This window comes from Stenella coeruleoalba, assembly GCF_951394435.1.
Source record: "Stenella coeruleoalba genome assembly, chromosome: 17".
NCBI lineage: Eukaryota > Metazoa > Chordata > Mammalia > Artiodactyla > Delphinidae > Stenella > Stenella coeruleoalba.
Genome location: NC_137163.1, coordinates 48,448,549 through 48,467,366, shown reverse-complemented (window position 1 = coordinate 48,467,366; position 18,818 = coordinate 48,448,549). Strand labels below are relative to the sequence as shown.

At 42.1% G+C, this 18,818-nt stretch overlaps 1 protein-coding gene across 1 annotated transcript in view; it reads right to left on the bottom strand.

Annotated features, from left to right (window-relative positions):
* Window positions 1-3,559: 3,559 nt before the first annotated feature.
* LOC307176376 (uncharacterized protein) overlaps window positions 3,560-18,818 on the bottom strand; it is a gene marked incomplete at its 5' end in the record, with an annotated part of 24,247 nt that continues 8,988 nt past the window's right edge. The window contains one exon of the mRNA XM_079902411.1: window positions 3,560-3,621. The remainder of the gene's footprint in view (window positions 3,622-18,818) is intronic.

Below are 18,818 nucleotides of genomic sequence, written 5' to 3'. Positions count from 1 at the left end.
GTCGGGGCTCCGGATTTACAGCTGATAGGAATGTGAGAACAACCTCATGCCATTTCAAACATTTCCAAGTGATACTGAGAGAGATGTTAAAGGTGCAGAATGAGGGTGCTGAATGACCTCACAAAGTGGAAATGGTGGGCTCATTTTAACACGAAATTGAAAAATTCATGACAAAAGGACATAATACAAAATGACAACATAATCATTACACTCCCCTCACCCCTAGAAGTAAAAATCATTAGAATCCTCTCTCTCTCCATAATGAAAGGACGAGATGAAGGCTCAGCAGCAGCCCCCGTGAACAACACGGTCAATAGTGTGAAGATGTGTTACTAAGACGATTTGGTACGACTCAGAGAAGGAAAGAGACAACTCTGCCCTTAGCCTGATGAGGCCAACAGGAAGGAACCACATTTGGGGCAGCCTTTGATAATGTGGCAATGAGAGAGAACCTTCTTTAAGAGGGGACTCCCTTTTGCCAACCTTGAAAACATAAAGATGGGACATTCGTTTACTGGGGCTGTTGCAGAGGGGATGTGCCCAGAGGTTGGGCCACCCTGCTTGAGAATTAAAGCACCTTGTTCTCCTGAGGTGTTTGAATGCTCCAATCACCGGATTTGGGCTCTGGGGCAACGCAGGTCTCTGTCCGACCTTTCCGGAGAGCGCTTTCTTTTGGGGGCACGTCTGGGGACTGGCTTCTCTGCTTCCACTACTGGCATGACCAAAGGAACATACCCATAGGCCCGGAAGCCACCAACCAGGTAGTATGTCTTTCCATGCCAGCCCAACTGCGTTTCTCCACGCCATCGGTAGAGGACATGGTAGTGACCAGGTGTAGGACGAGAAACGGGAGCCACTGCTGCTGCAAAGAAAATCAGAACTGATCAGTCACTTCTGCTGTGCACAGTCTCCTGCCAGTATTTCCCTCTCTAATGCCTCTCCCAGTTTCTGGCTGAAGACCTTTAGTCTACTTGACATCCAAAACACAGCCTTGGCCCATCACCTCTATGAGTCCCTAGAAGAGGGACACTGGCTGCAAAAGCAATTCCTAGAGCCTAGGGCTGCAGCAGATGAGGAAGTCTCTTCACCGTTTCCAGGGAAAACAGTAGAACCCGAAAGTAATTTCAATCATGAACTTCTCCATCTCTCCCTTCCACAACAGAGAAGACATTTCTTGCAGTCTGTCATTTCTGAGGCTTTCATGGAAATGTCTTTCAAGATTTGGAAAAAAATAATCTAATATAAATTGGTTAAGAACCCCGCCCACCTTGGAAACCCCTCTTGGGCTCAATTTATACTGCCTGTTTCAACCACACTGAACTCTAGCCCTCTGATACTTTTATGTCGATTAGAACAAGGCCAAATCCTGAGGCAGAGTGATCAGGAGACTTAGAACCGGGTTCTGGGTCCCAAGTCTAGGCTCACATCAACCCAGCCTCCTGGGACACCATCTCCTCTGCCCTCCAGTCTCATTAGTACTGCATCAACCCCCCTTCGTTCTTTTGGTCTTCCCATCAATATGGCAACACCCTCTCCCCTAGTACTCAGCAACTCGGTATGGGATGTGTCTGAGGGGACCAATAGAGACGCCTACATGACAGCACAGATGTGCCTGCATTGGCAGGTGCGGTTCAAGGTGGCCCTCTTCCTCAAACTGCTCCTTTTACCATTTGCCAACAAAAATGCACTTGTCTTTTGCTAAGAGGCCAATCAGGAAAGGGTCTGAATGGAAGCATCCTTTAGCCCAAAGGAGAAGGCTACATTTATAAAACTCAGAACCGTCCTGCACACTTGTCCAGGGATGACATTTCACTTCTCCTCAGCAGTGAACACTGTGGGTCAGTGAAGGTGTCCCAGGTCACTGGTATTACTTAGTGCTGGGAAAATGCTCAGGGGTACGTAGTTGGCTAGCACCACAGGAATATGTGCCAGCCAGGTGAGGTTGTGTGTACACCTTACCTCCTGTAGAGATGCCCGGTCTGAGTGTACCTGCTGCACTGTCTACCCAGGGAACAGAGCAGAGGTTAGAGTACATAACGACTATCCATTCAGACATTCTCTCTCACACAACCAAAGAGATTGGTATCTGGTGGAGAACTGGTAGGGAAGATTCTCTGAGGGCACCCCTTTCCACAGTTACCCTGCCATGGAAACTGTGAGAAGGCTTGTGAGGGCATCACTACCCAGTGAGGTCTTAGAAGGAACCTGTGACTTGCAGGGCAGGCTTCAGGAGGAGGGGCAATTTTGTGGAGGAGAGCAGGGTGGAGGCAGAGGTACTCTGCCTCGCCCCTCACACCTGGGCATTCTCCCCCATGCCCTAGTCTAGTAGACACCCCAGATGCGGGGTGCCGGTGGTCTGGCACAGCCACTGGGGCCCCAGGGTGGGCAAGAGAGACCCACATTCTGAAATTGGCTTCAGAGGCAAGATTAATATAAGAGACAGCTAGGTTGTATGGCACTGACGCTAAGAGGCAGAGATTTGTGTGGACTGGGGAATCAGGGAAAGCTCCTTGCCAGTGGGCCTGAAGGACAAGTAAGATTTTGACCCATGGGGAAGAGAGGAAAGACATTCCAGTTTAGAAGAATAAAAGCAAAAACACACTCTTCTCGACCTTGTCCTGCCCCAAATATAAATTCATAGCACCCTCACATTTTTACAATTGAGGACTGAAAAAAAAACAGGAGGTTAAGTGGCCTACCCAGTGTTACACAGGAAGTGCAGAGGTGTTCTGCTCAATGGTTAGGTTCATGTTGGGGCTCCGAATTTACAACTGACAGGAATGTGGAAACAACCTCATGCCATTTCAAACATTTCCACGTGATACTGAGAGAGATGTCTAAGGTGCAAAATGAGGGTGCTGAATGGTCTCACAAAGTGGGAATTGTGGGACCATTTTAACATGAAATCGAAAATAAATTCATGACTAAAGGACATAATACAAAACGACAACATCATCATTACACTCCCCTCTCCCCTAGAAGTAAAAATCATTAGAATCCTCTATCTCTCCACCATGAAAGGATGAGATAAAGGCTCAGCAGCAGCCCCCGTGAAAAACATGGTCAACAGGGTGAAGAGGTGTTACTAAGACGACTTGGTGCGACTCAGACAAGGTAAGAGACAACTCTGCCGTTAGCCTGATCAGACCCACAGGAAGGAACTACATTTGGGGCAGCCTTTGATAATGTGGCAATGAGAGAGAACTTACTTTAGGAGGGGACTCCCTGTTGCCGACCTTGAAAAAGTAGAGATGGGACATTTGTTTACTGGGGCTGTTGCAGAGGGCATGTGCCCAGAGGTTGGGCCACCCTGCTTGACAATCAAAGCACCTTGTATTTCTGAGCTGCTTGAATGCTGCAATCGCCGGATTTTGGGTCTGGGGCAACACAGGTCTTTGTCCGACCTTTCCGGACAGCACTTTCTCTTGGGAGCACGTCTGGGGACTGGCTTCTCTGTTTCCACCTTTGCTGGCGTGGCCAAAGGAACATCTCCGTAGGCCCGGTAGCCATCAACCAAGCAGTATGTCTACCCATGCCGGCCCAAGAGTGTTTATGCACACCCTCGGTAGACGACATGGTAGTGACCAGGTGTAGGACGAGAAACGGGAGCCACTGCTGCTGCTAAGAAAATCAGAACTGATCAGTCACTTCTGCTGTGCACAGTCTCCTGCCAGAATTTCCCTCTCTCATGTCTCTCCCAGTTTCTGGCTGAAAACATTTAAGCTACTTGACATCCAAAACACAGCCTTGGCCCATCACCTCTATGATTGCCTAGAGAAGGGACACTGGGAGAGAAAGCAATCCCGAGAGCCTAGGGCTGCAGCACATGAGGAAGTCTCTTCACCGTTTCCAGGGAAAACAGTAGAACCCGAAAGTAATTGCAATCATGATCCTCTCCATCTCTCCCTTCCACCACAGAAAACATTTCTTGCAGCCTGTCACTTCTGAGGCTTTAATGGAAATGTCTTTCAAGTTTTGGAAAAGAATAATCAAATATAAATTGCTTAAGAACCCCGGCCACCTTGGCAACCCTTTTTGGGCCCCATTTATACTGCCTGTTTCAAACACACTGAACTCTAGGCCTCTCATACTTTTACGTCGATTAGAACAAGGTAAAATCCTGAGGCAGAGTAATCAGGAGACTCAGAACCGGGTTCTGGGTACCAAGTCTCGGCTCACATCAACCCAGCCTCCTGGGACACAATCTCTTCAGCCCTCCAATCTCATTAGCACTTCATCAACCCCCCTTCGTTCTTTTGGTATTCCCATCAATATGGCATCACCCTCTCCCCTAGTACTCTGCATCTCTTTATGGGATGTTTCTGAGGGGACCGATATAGACATCTACATGACAGCACAGAGGTGCCTGCATTTGAAGGTGAGGTTCAAGAGTGGCCCCCTTCCTCAAACTGCTCCATTTACCATTTGCCAACAAAAATGCACTTGTCTTTTTCTAAGAGGCCAATCAGGAAAGGGTCTGAATGGAAGCATCCTGTATCCCAAAGGGGAAGGCTACATTTATAAAGCTCAGTACCGTCCTGCACACTTGTCCAGGGATGACCTTTCACTTCTCCTCAACAGTGAGCACTGTGGGTCACTGAAAGTGTCCCAGGTCACTGGTATTACTTAGAGCTGGGAAAGTGTTCAGGTGTATGTGCCACAGGAACATGTGGCAGCCAAGGGAGTTTGTGTGTACACCATGCCTCTTGTACACATGCCCGGTCTCAGTGTACCTGCTTCCCTGCCCTCCCAGGGAATAGAGGACAGGTTAGAGTAAATATAGAAGATGTGGTCAGATATTCTCTCTCAGACAAAAAAAGAGATTGGTATCTGGTGGAGAACTTTCTCCAAGGAAAGAAGTACCCACCAAGGTAGGGAAGTTTCTCTGAGGGAAGCACGTTTGCATAGTTACCTTGCCATGGAAACTGTAAAAAGGCCTATGACGGCATCACTACCCAGTGAGTTCATATGAGGAAACTGTGACTTGAGGGGCAGGCTTCAGGAGGAGGTGCACTTTTGTGGAGGAGAGCAGGGTGGAGGGAGATGTACTCTATCTGGCCCCTCACATCTGGGCCTACCCACCCATGCTCTCGTCTAGTAGACACACTAGGTGTCGTGCGGCAGTGGGGCTGGCACAACCCCAGGGGTGCCAGGAGGGTAAGAGAGTCCCACATTCTGAGTTTGGCTTGAGAGGCAAGATTAACGTAAGAGATAGCTAGGTTGTATGCCACTGACCCTAAGAGGCAGAGATTTGTGTGGACTGGGGAATCAGGGAAGGCTCCTTGGCAGTGGGCCTGAAGGACAAGTGAGATTTGGACCCATGGGGAAGAGAGGGAAGACATTCCAGTTTAAAAGAATAAAAGAAAAGACACACTCTTCTCGACCATGTCCTTTCCCAAATATAAATTCATAGCACCCTCACATTTTTACAACTGAGGACTTAAAAATACCAAGAGGTTAAGGGGCCTACCCAGTGTTACACAGGTAGTGGAGAGGTGTTCTGTTCAATGGTTAGGTTCATGTCGGGGCTCCAGATTTACAGCTGATAGGAATGTGAGGACAAGCTCATGCCATTTCAAATATTTCCAAGTGATACTAAGAGAGATGTTAAAGGTGCAAAATGAGGGTGCTGAATGACCTCACAAAGTGGAAATGGTGGGCCCATTTTAACATGAAATTGAAAACAAATTCATGACAAAAGGACATAATACAAAATGACAACATAATCATTACAGTCCCCTCACCCCTAGAAGTAAAAATCATTAGATTTCTCTCTCTCTCCACCATGAAAGGATGAGATAAAGGCTCAGCAGCAGCCCCTGTGAAAAACATGGTCAACACTGTGAAGAGGTGTTACTAAGATGATTTGGTCCAACTCAGAGAAGGAAAGAGACAACTCTGCCCTTAGCCTGATCAGGCCCACAGGAAGGAACATTTGGGGCAGCCTTTGATAGTGTGGCAATGAGAGACAACCTTCTTTAGGAGGGGACTCCTTGTTGCTGACCTTGAAAAAGCAAAGATGGGACATTCGTTTAATGGCAGTGTTGCAAAGGCGATGTGCCCAGGAGGTAGAGACTGCTTCAACTACCATTTTAGAGGTTGGACCACCCTGGTTGAAAACCACAGCACCTTCTATTCCTAAACTGCTTGAATCAGCGGGTGCACGTTAGGACACGCGAAGTCAGGCCCCATTGGAGCAGACTGCCTTTGGGAGTGGTAGAATGTAAACTGTGAAGGGGAATGCTCTGGAGGAGCTTTGTCATGGCAGGTGGGCCAGCATGAGATCATTCAGATGCTCCAAGGCTCCAGAGATTACTTGGCTGGGAGCATCCCTCTGATGTGGTGGGGGGACTTCTACCTTAATAGGACCTGGCTGGGCATCTGGCGGAGGCAGAATAAATGGTTTATTAACTTACAAGAGTGAGAGACTCACCTGTGGGGTTCCACAAAAGCACTTAAAAAGACTTGTACCTGGATTCTTGGGCCAACCCTAAGAAAACTTATCTAGATGTGGAGTAGGGCTCAGGAAGCTGCACTTTTAATAAGCTTCCTAGGCAGTCCCACCACAGTGGTCCATGGATAGAGTGACCAAATTATTGTGTATTCTCAGTTGCTTTTGGGAATCAAAGTGGGCGATATGAGAAACTGCAGCAGCCCTACGTATAAACAGGGAACATTCAAGGCAAACAGAGGTGTTTAGTTATTCTATGCATGAATCAGATTTCAGAAAAGCTAGCCTGGGTGTTAAAGAGCACAACCCTTATGACAGTCAGACCAGATTCTGTCCTACTTACGTGTGTGATTTTGACCAAGTTCTTTTATCCTTCTGACTGTTTCTTCATATGGAAAAGAGCTATGGCTGTACATGTAGCACAATATTCTCTTTTGGCAAAAGTTGCTCTGGGTCCATTTGTGTTCTCTGCAACTTAATCCTTTCCAGTGTGCAAGTATTTTTAAGTTGTTTGGTGAAGTATTACATTTGACTTTCAACTGTTCATTACTTTGGGCAAAGCTTATGTGGTGCTGCAGAGACTAGAACCTATGCAGAGATAGTGAGAGGATATTATAAGCTTATTCTGCCAGTTTATAAGAAAAGTTTAACTTTTTCTCCTCTTCCTCCACCTGCCACCAAGAGATGAGAAAGCAGGCAGAGCCTGGAAATGCACACCAAGCAATACTTCTGGGGAGCTAGTTGGAGCGCGAGGGCTGCTGCCTGAGCGCAGCTCCGCTGAGCGGGGCGGGTCGGCGGCATGTCCAGCAGCTACTGGCGGAGCCCGAGGGTGTGGGGCGCGGCCCCGGGTGGCGGCTGCACTGGGGCGGCGAGTGAGGGCCAGGGGCCGTTCTGGCGCGGCCGCCCCATTACCAGACTGGCCGAAAGCCCTCCTGGTTCCTTCGCCATTCCCCGCTGCCGGGAGCCGGGAGCAGCCCGGAACCGGGCACCTGCGGCCGCAGCCCGGAGATACACCAGAAATACATCTACACGTGGAACAACTCCTACAGAACACCTACTGAACGCTGGCAGAAGACCTCAGACCTTCCAAAAGACAAGAAAGTCCCCACGTACCTGGACGTGTGGATGAAAGGCTCTTGGTGCTGCAGCCAAGAGTCAGTTCTGTGCCTCTGAGGTGGGAGAGCCAACTTCAGGACACTGGTCCACAAGAGACCTCCCAGGTCCACATAATATCAAATGGCGAAAATCTCCCAGAGATCTCCATCTCAACACCAGTACCCAGTTTCACTCAACGACCAGCAAGCTAGAGTGCTGGACACGCTATGCCAAACAACAAGCAAGACAGAAACACAAACCCACTCATTTTAGGAGAGAGACTACCCTAAAATCATAATAACTCCACAGACACCCCAAAACACACCACCAGACGTGGACCTGCCTACCAGAAAGACAAGATCCAGCCTCATCCACCAGAACACAGGCACTAGTCCCCTCCACCAGGAAGTCTACACAACCCTCTGAAACAACTTTAGCCACTGGGGACAGACACCAAAAACAACGGGAACTATGAACCGGCAGCCTGCAAAAAGAAGACCCCAAACACAGTAAGATAAGCAAAATGAGAAGACAGAAAAATACACATCAGATGAAGGAGCAAGATAAAAACACACCAGACCTAACAAATGAAGAGGAAACAGGCAGTGTTACTGAAAAAGAATTCAGAATAATGATAGTAAAGATGATCCAAAATCTTGTAAATAGAATAAACTAAATGCAAGAAACATTTAACAAGGACCTAGAAGAACTAAAGATGAAACAAACAATGATGAACAACACCATAAATGAAATGAAAAATACTCTAGATGGGATCAATAGCAGAATAACAGGCAGAAGAACGAATAAGTGACCTGGAAGATAAAATAGTGGAAATAACTACTGCAGAGAAGAATAAAGAAAAAAGAATGAAAAGAACTGAGGACACTCTCAGAGACCTCTGGGACAACATTAAACGCACCAACATTCGAATGATAGGGGTTCCAGAAGAAGAAGAGAAAAAGAAAGGGAATGAGAAAATATTTGAAGAGATTATAGTTGAAAACTTCCCTAATATGGGAAAGGAAATAGTTAATCAACTCCAGGAAGCACAGAGAGTTCCATACAGGATAAATCCAAGGAGAAATATGCCAAGACACATATTAATCAAACTGTCAAAAATTAAATACAAAGAAAACATATTAAAAGCAGTAAGGGAAAAACAACAAATAACACACAAGGGAATCCCCATAAGGTTAACAGCTGATCTTTCAGCAGAAACTCTGCAAGCCAGAAGGGACTGGCAGGACATATTTAAAGTGATGAAGGAGAAAAACCTGCAACAAGGATTACTCTACCCAGCAAGGATCTCATTCAGATTTGGTGGAGAAATTAAAACCTTTACAGACAAGCAAAAGCTGAGAGAGTTCAGCACCACCAAACCAGCTTTACAACAAATGCTAAAGTAACTTCTCTAGGCAAGAAACACAAGAGATGGAAAAGACCTACAATAACGAACCTAAAAAAATTAAGAAACTGGGAATAGGAACATACATATCGATGATTACCTTAAATGTAAATGGACTAAATGCTCCCCCCAAAAGACACAGATTGGCTGAATGGATACGAAAACAAGACCCACATATATGCTGTCTACAATAGACCCACTTCAGACCTAGAGACACATACAGACTAAAAGTAAGGGGATGGAAAAAGTTATTCCATGCAAATGGAAACCAAAAGAAAGCTGGAGTAGCACTTCTCATATCAGACAAAATAGACGTTAAAATAAAGACTATTAGAAGAGACAAAGAAGGACACTACATAATGATCAAGGGATCGATCCAAGAAGAAGATATAACAATTGTAAATATTTATGCACCCAACATAGGAGCACCTCAATACATAAGGCAAATACTAACAGCCATAAAAGGGGAAATCGACAGTAACACATTCAGAGTAGGGGACTTTAACACCCCACTTTCACCAATGAACAGATCATCCAAAATGAAACTAAATAAGGAAACACAAGCTTTAAATGATACATTAAATAAGATGGACTTAATTGATATTTATAGGACACTCCATCCAAAAACAACAGAATACACCTTCTTCTCAAGTGCTCATGGAACATTCTCCAGGATAGATCATATCTTGGGTCACAAATCAAGCCTTGGTAAATTTAAGAAAATTGAAATTGTATCAGGTATCTTTTCCGACCACAATGCTAGGAGACTAGACATCAATTACAGGAAACGATCTGTAAAAAATACAAACACATGGAGGCTAAACAATACACTATTTAATAACGAAGTGATCACTGAAGAAATCAAAGAGGAAATAAAAAAATACCTAGAAAAAAATGACAATGGAGACACGACGACCAAAAACCTATGGGATGCAGCAAAAGCAGTTTTAAGAGGGAAGTTTATAGCAATACAATCCTACCTTAAGAAACAGGAAACATCTCGAATAAACAACCTAAACCTGCAACTAAAGCAATTAGAGAAAGAAGAAGCACAACAACAAAAAAACCCAAAATTAGCAGAAGGAAAGAAATCCTAAAGATCAGATCAGAAGTAAATGAAAAAGAAATGAAGGAAACGAGAGCAAAGATCAATAAAACTAAAAGCTGGTTCTTTGAGAAGATAAACAAAATTTATAAACTATTAGCCAGACTCACGAAGAAAAAAAGGGAGAAGATTCAAATCAATAGAATTAGAAATGAAAAAGGAGAAGTAACAACAGACACTGCAGAAATACAAAAGATCATGAGAGATTACTACAAGCAACTCTATGCCAATAAAATGGACAACCTAGAAGAAATGGGCAAATTCTAGGAAACGCACAACCTGCCAAGAGTGAATCAGGAAGAAATAGAAAATATGAACAGACCAATCACAAGCACTGAAATTGAAACTGTGATTTAAAATCTTCCAACAAACAAAAGCCCAGGACCAGGTGGCTTCAGAGGCAAATTCTATCAAACATTTAGAGAAGAGCTAACACCTATCCTTCTCAAACTCTTCCAAAATATAGCAGAGGGAGGAACACTCCCAAATTCATTCTACGAGGCCACCATCAACTTGATACCAAAACCAGACAAGGATGTCAAAAAGAAAGCAAACTACAGGCCAATATCACTGTTGAACACAGATGCAAAAAACCTCAACAAAATACTAGCAAACAGAATCCAACAGCACATTTAAAGGATCATACACCATGATCAAGTGGGGTTTATTCCAGGAATGCAAGGATTCTTCAATATACACAAATCAATCAATGTGATAAACCATATTAACAAATTGAAGGAGAAAAACCATATGATTATCTCAATAGATGCAGAGAAAGTTTTGACAAAATTCAACACCCATTTATGACAAAAACCTTGCAGAAAGTAGGCATAGAGGGAACTTTCCTCAACATAATAAAGGCCATATATGACAAAGCCACAGCCAACACCATCCTCAATGGTGAAAAACTGAAAGCATTTCCACTAAGATCAAGAACAAAACAAGGTTGCCCACTCTCACCACTCTTATTCAACATAGTTTTGGAAGTTTTAGCCACAGAAATCAGAGAAGAAAAGGAAATAAAAGGAATCCAAATCGGAAAAGAAGAAGTAAAGCTGTCACTGTTTGCAGATGACATGCTACTATACATAGAGAAACCTAAAGATGCTATCAGAAAACTACTAGAACTAATCAATGAATTTGGTAAAGTTGCAGGGTACAAAATTAATGCACAGAAATCTCTGGCATTCCTATACACTAATGATGAAAAATCTGAAAGTGAAATCAAGAAAACACTCCCATTTACCAATGCAACAAAAAGAATAAAATACCTAGGAATAAACCTACCTAAGGAGACAAAAGACCTGTATGCAGAAAATTATAGGATACTGATGAAAGAATTAAAGATGATACAAATAGATGGAGAGAGATATACCATGTTCTTGGATTGGAAGAATCAACATTGTGAAAATGACTCTACTACCCAAAGCAATCTACTGATTCAATGCAATCCCTATCAAACTACCACTGGCATTTTTCACAGAACTAGAACAAAAAATTTCACAATTTGTATGGAAACACAAAAGACCCCGAATACCCAAAGCAATCTTGAGAACGAAAAACGGAGCTGGAGGAATCAGGCTCCCTGACTTCAGACTATATTACAAAGCCACAGTAATCAAGACAGTATGGTACTGGCACAAAAACAGAAAGAGAGGTCAATGGAACAGGATAGAAAGCCCAGAGATAAACCCACGCACATATGGTCACCTTATCTTTGATAAAGGAGGCAGGAATGTACAGTGGAGAAAGGACAGCCTCTTCAATAAGTGGTGCTGGGAAAACTGGACAGGTACATGTCAAAGTATGAGATGAGATCACTCCCTAACATCATCTACAAAAATAAGCTCAGAATGGATTAAAGACCTAAATGTAAGGTCAGAAATTATCAAACTCTTAGAGTAAAACATAGGCAGAATACTCTATGACATAAATCACAGCAAGATCCTTTTTGACCCACCTCCTACAGAAATGGAAATAAAAACAAAAATAAACAAATGGGACCTAATGAAACTTAAAAGCTTTTGCACAACAAAGGAAACCATAAACAAGACCAAAAGACAACCCTCAGAATGGGAGAAAATATTTGCAAATGAAGCAACTGACAAAGAATTAATCTCCAAAATTTACAAGCAGCTCATGCAGCTCAATAACAAAAAAACAAACAACCCAATCCAAAAATGGGCAGAAGACCTAAATAGACATTTCTCCAAAGAAAATATACAGACTGCCAACACACACATGAAAGAATGCTCAACATCATTAATCATTAGAGAAATGCAAATCAAAACTGCAATGAGATATCATCTCACACCAGTCAGAATGGCCATCATCAAAAAATCTAGAAACAATAAATGCTGGACAGGGTGTGGAGAAAAGGGAACACTCCTGCATTGCTGGTGGGAATGTGAGTTGGTACAGCCACTATGGAGAACAGTATGGAGGTTCCTTAAAAAACTACAAATAGAACTACCATATGACCCAGCAATTCCACTACTGGGCATATACCCTGAAAAAACCATAATTCAAAGAGAGTCAAACCATAACTCAAAAACAGTCATGTACCAAAATGTTCATTGCAGCTCTATTTACAATAGCCCGGAGGTGGAAACAACCTAAGTGCCCATCATCAGATGAATGGATAAAGAAGATGTGGCACATATATACAATGGAATATTACTCAGCCATATAAAGAAATGAAACTGAGCTATTTGTAATGAGGTGGATAGACCTAGAGTCTGTCATACAGAGTGAAGTAAGTCACAAAGAGAAAGACAAATACCGTATGCTAACACATATATATGGAATTTAAGGAAAAAAATGTCATGAAGAACCTAGGAGTAAGACAGGAATAAAGACAAAGAACTACTGGAGAATGGACTTGAGGATATGGGGAGGGGGAAGGGTGAGCTGTGACAAAATGAGAGAGAGGCATGGATATATATACACTACCAAACGTAAGGTAGATTGCTAGTGGGAAGCAGCCGCATAGCACAGGGATATCAGCTTGGGCCTTTGTGACCACCTGGAGGGATGGGATAGGGAGAGTGGGAGGGAGGGAGTTGCAAGAGGGAAGAGATATGGGAACATATGTATATATATAACTGATTCACTTTGTTATAAAGCAGAAACTAACACACCATTGTAAAGCAATTATACCCCAATAAAGATGTAAAAGAAAAAAAAATAACAATACTTCTGTGTCAGTTTGCCTTTTATTCCTCTCCCAGTACTTCACAGAGAGATTTCACCAAAAGTGCCTAAGCTTGCCATGGCCATTGTTGTGAAGAAAGTTTCTCTCTATTGCTAGTTACATCCCCTTTTCCTTCTCCTGGGTGCTTAATGGATGTTTGTGGGCAGGGAATAAAATTTAAACTAAAACATCAAAACAAAAAACAAGAAAACAATTGTTCAAGTGTTATTATTTTTTTTACATCTTTATTGGATTTCCTCCTTTACCTGATTCCTTTTAGATGTAAACATTTATACGGTGATCCTATGGTAAAGTTTTTTGTGAGTCACCAGTTTGTTCTATATGTCAAACAACCTAGTGCCTTCCACATATTCTTCTCCTGTAACTCAGAGCAGAACAAGACAGGAAACCTGTACTCTCTCAGAGACAAGACTCTGCCAACATAGGCCAACTTCCTGAGAAGATGAGGGTTCCCATATTTTTAATTTGCTGGTAACTTATTGTAAAGGCAGACTCATTTTGTTCTTTGTTTGTTTTGACGGGACACCTAAGTTAGCTTGAAATTACCTTTTATTTCAAACTCAAGACTAAACTTTATCAGACAGAACAGGAATCTGCCCAGTTCTGCCACTTGCTAACCAGGTAACATTGGGAAAGTAACAGTAACTGAGTGTTTGCTACTAAAGCACCCTTCAAACTGCTTTACTTAGATTCATCCATTTAATCCTCAAAAAAAACCTTTGAGGTGAGACCCAAGGAGACAAAGTAACTGTGTGAGAGAACAAGTAACCCACTCAAGATCACAGAGCTGGTAAGACAAAGAACTAGGATTAAACCAAGTAACCTTTTTGCCAGACCCTGTACTCTTAACCACTTTACTGGTGGGTTTAAAATTTTTTTAATGTAACCCACTATAAGAAATATGTTCTACAGGGCTTCCCTGGTGGCACAGTGGTTGAGAGTCCGCCTGCCGATGCAGGGGACACGGGTCTGGGAAGATCCCACATGCTGCGCAGTAGCTGGGCCCGTGAGCCATGGCCACTGAGCCTGCGCGTCCAGAGCCTGTGCTCCGCAACGGGCAACGAGAGAGGCCACAAGGGGGAGAGGCCCGCGTACCGCAAAAAAAAAAAAAAAAAGAAATATGTTCTACAACACAACCCAATACATATATATTTTATCAATGAAGACTCACCTATAACTTGAGAGTCTTTGTTATATGTATAATTGAAACCAAATTTTATGAAAATATACTTATTCATTTCATGCAGTACACTGGTATTTTTCTACTGTATTTTATTGTTTACAATTGCTTGTCAATCCTCACCAAACTGATTTCAATTTCCACTGAGACTCATGACCTGAACTTTGAAAAACAAGGTACTACATTTCTTTTTACCACCATGGGAATTTTGTGAGGATTAAATATGATAATGTGTACAAAACCTTTAGCACAATGCCTGAGACAGACTGTGCACCCAGTGCATGATAGTGATTATTACTGATCTTGTAAATTAGCAGTAAGTAAGGGACGCAAGGACACTTAGGGAGAAAACCTGACTGGAGTATAGGTGAATTTATGGCCTGTTGGCATCTTTCCCGGGCAGTGAGATAGGGAATTTCCCTGGTATTTTAAATTAATATTGTAATGGAAATCCACATTTAGAAAGAGACCTGGCTTGTAGCTAACTCTGATTTCCTCTTCTTCACTATAAAGGGCAATTTACAAGTTGCTATGCCTCTCTGCTGGAACCCTCAGTAAACCCAATTTTTTCATTTATGTTCCCATCCCACACTACTCTGGACACTATGAGCTTTACGAAATTGGTCTTCAGCTGGGGAGGTACACTCATTTCCTATTGATGCTTTATTAATTACCACTACCTTAGTGGCTTAAAACAACACAAACTTATTATCTTACAATTCTAGGGCTCACAAATCTGAACCAGATCTTACTGGGCTAAAAGCCTTTCTGCTGGCTCTGGGAGACAATCCCTTTATGTTTTCCAGCTTCTTTTTAGATGCCAGTATTCCTTGGCTCTTCTTCCATCTTTAAAGCCTGCAACAGCAGGTTGACTCCTTCTCACATCAAATCACTCTAACTCTGACACGGATTCTTCTTCCCTGAATCTTCTGCCTTCGTCTTCCATCTATAAAGGATCCTTGTGATTATACTGGGTCTACCTGATAATCCAGAATAAGTTCCCTATTTTAATATCTTTGATTTAATCACATCGGCAAAGTCCCTTTTGCCATGTAAGGTAACATTCAGAGGCTCTGGTGATTAGGATGTGGACATTTGGAGGGGCAAGAGGGTCAACTATTCTGCCCAGCACAGGAGACAAACCTTACAAAATAGCAAATAAGATTTAACAACAACAACAATAACACATAACATTTATTGAACATTTACCATACAGTAGGCGTTGTGCTGAGTGCTTTACTTGCTAACTCATTTCCTTGTTGAGAAACCAAGGCTCCAAAAGATCAGAGAGTGTCAAGCCTAGGTGTGCCTGACTTCAAAGGTCATGCTCTCAACCACTTGACTACATAGTTAGGTACTAGATGTGTGTACAGTTAGTGGTTTGCAACTTCTCCCCAGCAAGTACTCCTTTTTGTCTTTCCCCGCAAGAACCATATTTTGAAAAATTCTGTATGTTAATTTTTTTCATTAACCAAAGATAATTGTAACAGCTGATAGCTTTGAGCTAACCTCTTTGCCTCTTTGGATTTATATAGTTCCAACCAAATAATGCAACTTAATATTTTATTTAACATATTTTGGCATCATTTTGGGATACTGAAGCATAACCCACTTTGTAGATGCCTAGGAGTTCAGAGAAGAAGGAGATCAATGGGGGTGGGTGGAGCAGTCAGAAGAAATAGGGTCTGACTTCAGTCTCAAAGAAGCAGAAATTTCAGATAGACTAGAGAAGAGAGAAGATCATGAATGAGAAGTGAGAACAAGTACATGTAGGAATGAGACATAGGGAGCTTGTTAGGAGAACTGGAAAAAAGAAATTAAAGAAGAATAAATAAAACATTGAGGCTTTGAAAGATAGGTAAATAAAGTTAAATTTAACCAGACAGGAAAATGCAGAAGCTGGAAAATTTCTGAGCAGGAGCCCTTGGGCTTGGGGAGATTAATCGGCTAGAACAAAGAGCATGAAAGGAGGAAGTGAGAGACTGGCAATTGTAATTCACCTTCCAGGAGGGAAATTGGTGGCTGGGAGGCATAGAGAGGGGTAGAGACTAACTTTTCACTATACCCCTTTTGATTCTCCTAAATTTTATACAATCTACATGTATGAACTAATGTAATATATAGATATACATGTAATACATACACACATGTAATGTATATAATGTATAAGTAACATACAGAAGCAGACATGTATGTAAGACTATCATTACTGACCCAAAATACCATATAATAAAACTACACATCTACTTTTAGCACACTTAAGAATTAAGGATAAACCACTCCTCAGTTGTACTCTGCACCCCGCAACGCCTGCCCTGAGTAGAGCAACTTCAGCGATTTTCTCATTGGTTTAAAAAATTGATCCTTTAGTCTCTGTCTACCTACCTCATCCTAAGCATCAACTCCAGGTTGGGCTGCTGCCCAAGCAATTATATATTGCTCTTACATGTTTGCCCAACTTGAACGAGAACCTACTTCAGAACTGACTCAGAAATCTCACAGGATGTTGTCATTCACCCCCAGGATCAATGATCAATAAGAGAGTTATAAGGTCTATTCCTCCTGACCCAGCTCAACGTCCTGACTCAGACAATGCCTGCTAGCTGGCCTCATCCCCACACCCTAGGCTCCACTTCATCACCAGTGTATTGGCATCAATATTTATCTTTTCAAAGGAAATTTTTTATCTCATAAATCAATAGGTATCCTGTTGTTATCAGTTGTTTTAAGAGCTAATTAATGAAATAACTTCATCAACGATTTTGTGGGAAGATGTTGAACCTTTGTACTTTCTGAATAATCTATGTTTTATTTGTAGTGTTAGAAAGCTCAGCAGTGAAAGCAAGTACCCCATAATGCCCAGGCACACAACCTGCTGCATTAGTGCTCTGAGCAGTAACTGAGACAAATGGAGAACTATAGAATTATTCTAATGTTTTGAGGTTTAGGGAGAGTTGCATTAGAAAACAATTCCTTAGTCATACTGTGACTTCATTACATTCAAAGCCATAGTGGCTAGCTCTTATAGTTTAGAAGTTATACATGAAGATTACATAAATAAATACAAGATACAGCAGGCAGAGGAGAGAGATAATAAACCAAAACTGACTGACACAGCTAGATCCTAAAAGCCAGTTTGGTTACTCTTTGAACATTTTTTTGCAATTTTCATGTGTAAGATAACATGCTATATTGTACGGATGAAAGTGTTACATCTAATTATTTGATCTGCCTGTCTTATGTTAGTCAGTGGAGAAATATTTATTGAGCTCCACACAGATGAGTAATTTTAGAAACCATGTTAGTAGGGAAACATCCAAGGGTGGAATAAGTGCTAAGCCTCTAAAAACTGTTCTCTCTTTTCTTAAAACTCCTGGGAGGCAGGAAATACCCTGTGTTTTTCTATATGTGCCTTGTCCAGTGTTCACCCTCAAATGACACTAAACTAGAATAAAGAAAACCTTAAAGAAGAGCCATGATTCAAAACTAAAATTAATTAGTATGTCACAGTTCATAAAGTACTTCCCTTACGGATGAGGAAAGCAAGTTTCAGTAAGGATAAGCAATGCAGGTACTAAAATAGAGACTGGGGTTAAAACCAAACATGATCTTGTTAACGTGTTTTTATATGTGTGATTAAGGCCAAGCCTTTGCCCATCTACCCACAAATTATAGATAAGATGTTACAAACTCATATTATGGAACCTGACTCTTAAAACATTTTATTGCCCAGAGTGTAGTGAGGTACAGACTTCATTCACCATGCTATTGCTTCTTTGCAACATACACACCCACCAGTTGTCCTGGTGGGACATGGTTCTCATTCTTGGATTTTGTAGCCCTCTCTAAACTGTAACAAAAACTCTCTGGAAACAGCTAAAAATGATTCTCTCCTTTGAACTGACCTTCAGGTCACCTCTTTCTGTAAGTTTTTCTCAATCATTTACACTGTACAAAATAATAGTGATTAAATTCCTCATTCACTAACTCTCTGGTAACCTCCATACTGCAGCATGAATATAATTGAACCTCTTTACTGTGTTTCTGTTAAATATTTGTGTGCATAAACATATGTACACTCTGCTACGTTTCCAATGATAGCTTCTTAATAACAGATATTTCAGGCATTTAATTCAGATGTATGCACCATTTGAGTACTCACTAAATAAAAATATATACAATGCTTTTATTCTAATAAGTTCATTACCTCATCACAAAGCAAATATAAAGAAAGCTGCAAATTTATGATAGTCGGCTCTGACTTTTACATGTATAGGTCCTGGTTTTACTGTGATTCTAGGATACTATATCGTGTACCTCATTAATAAGGGCCCTCTGATAAACCTGAAATAAACCATCTGGTTTACT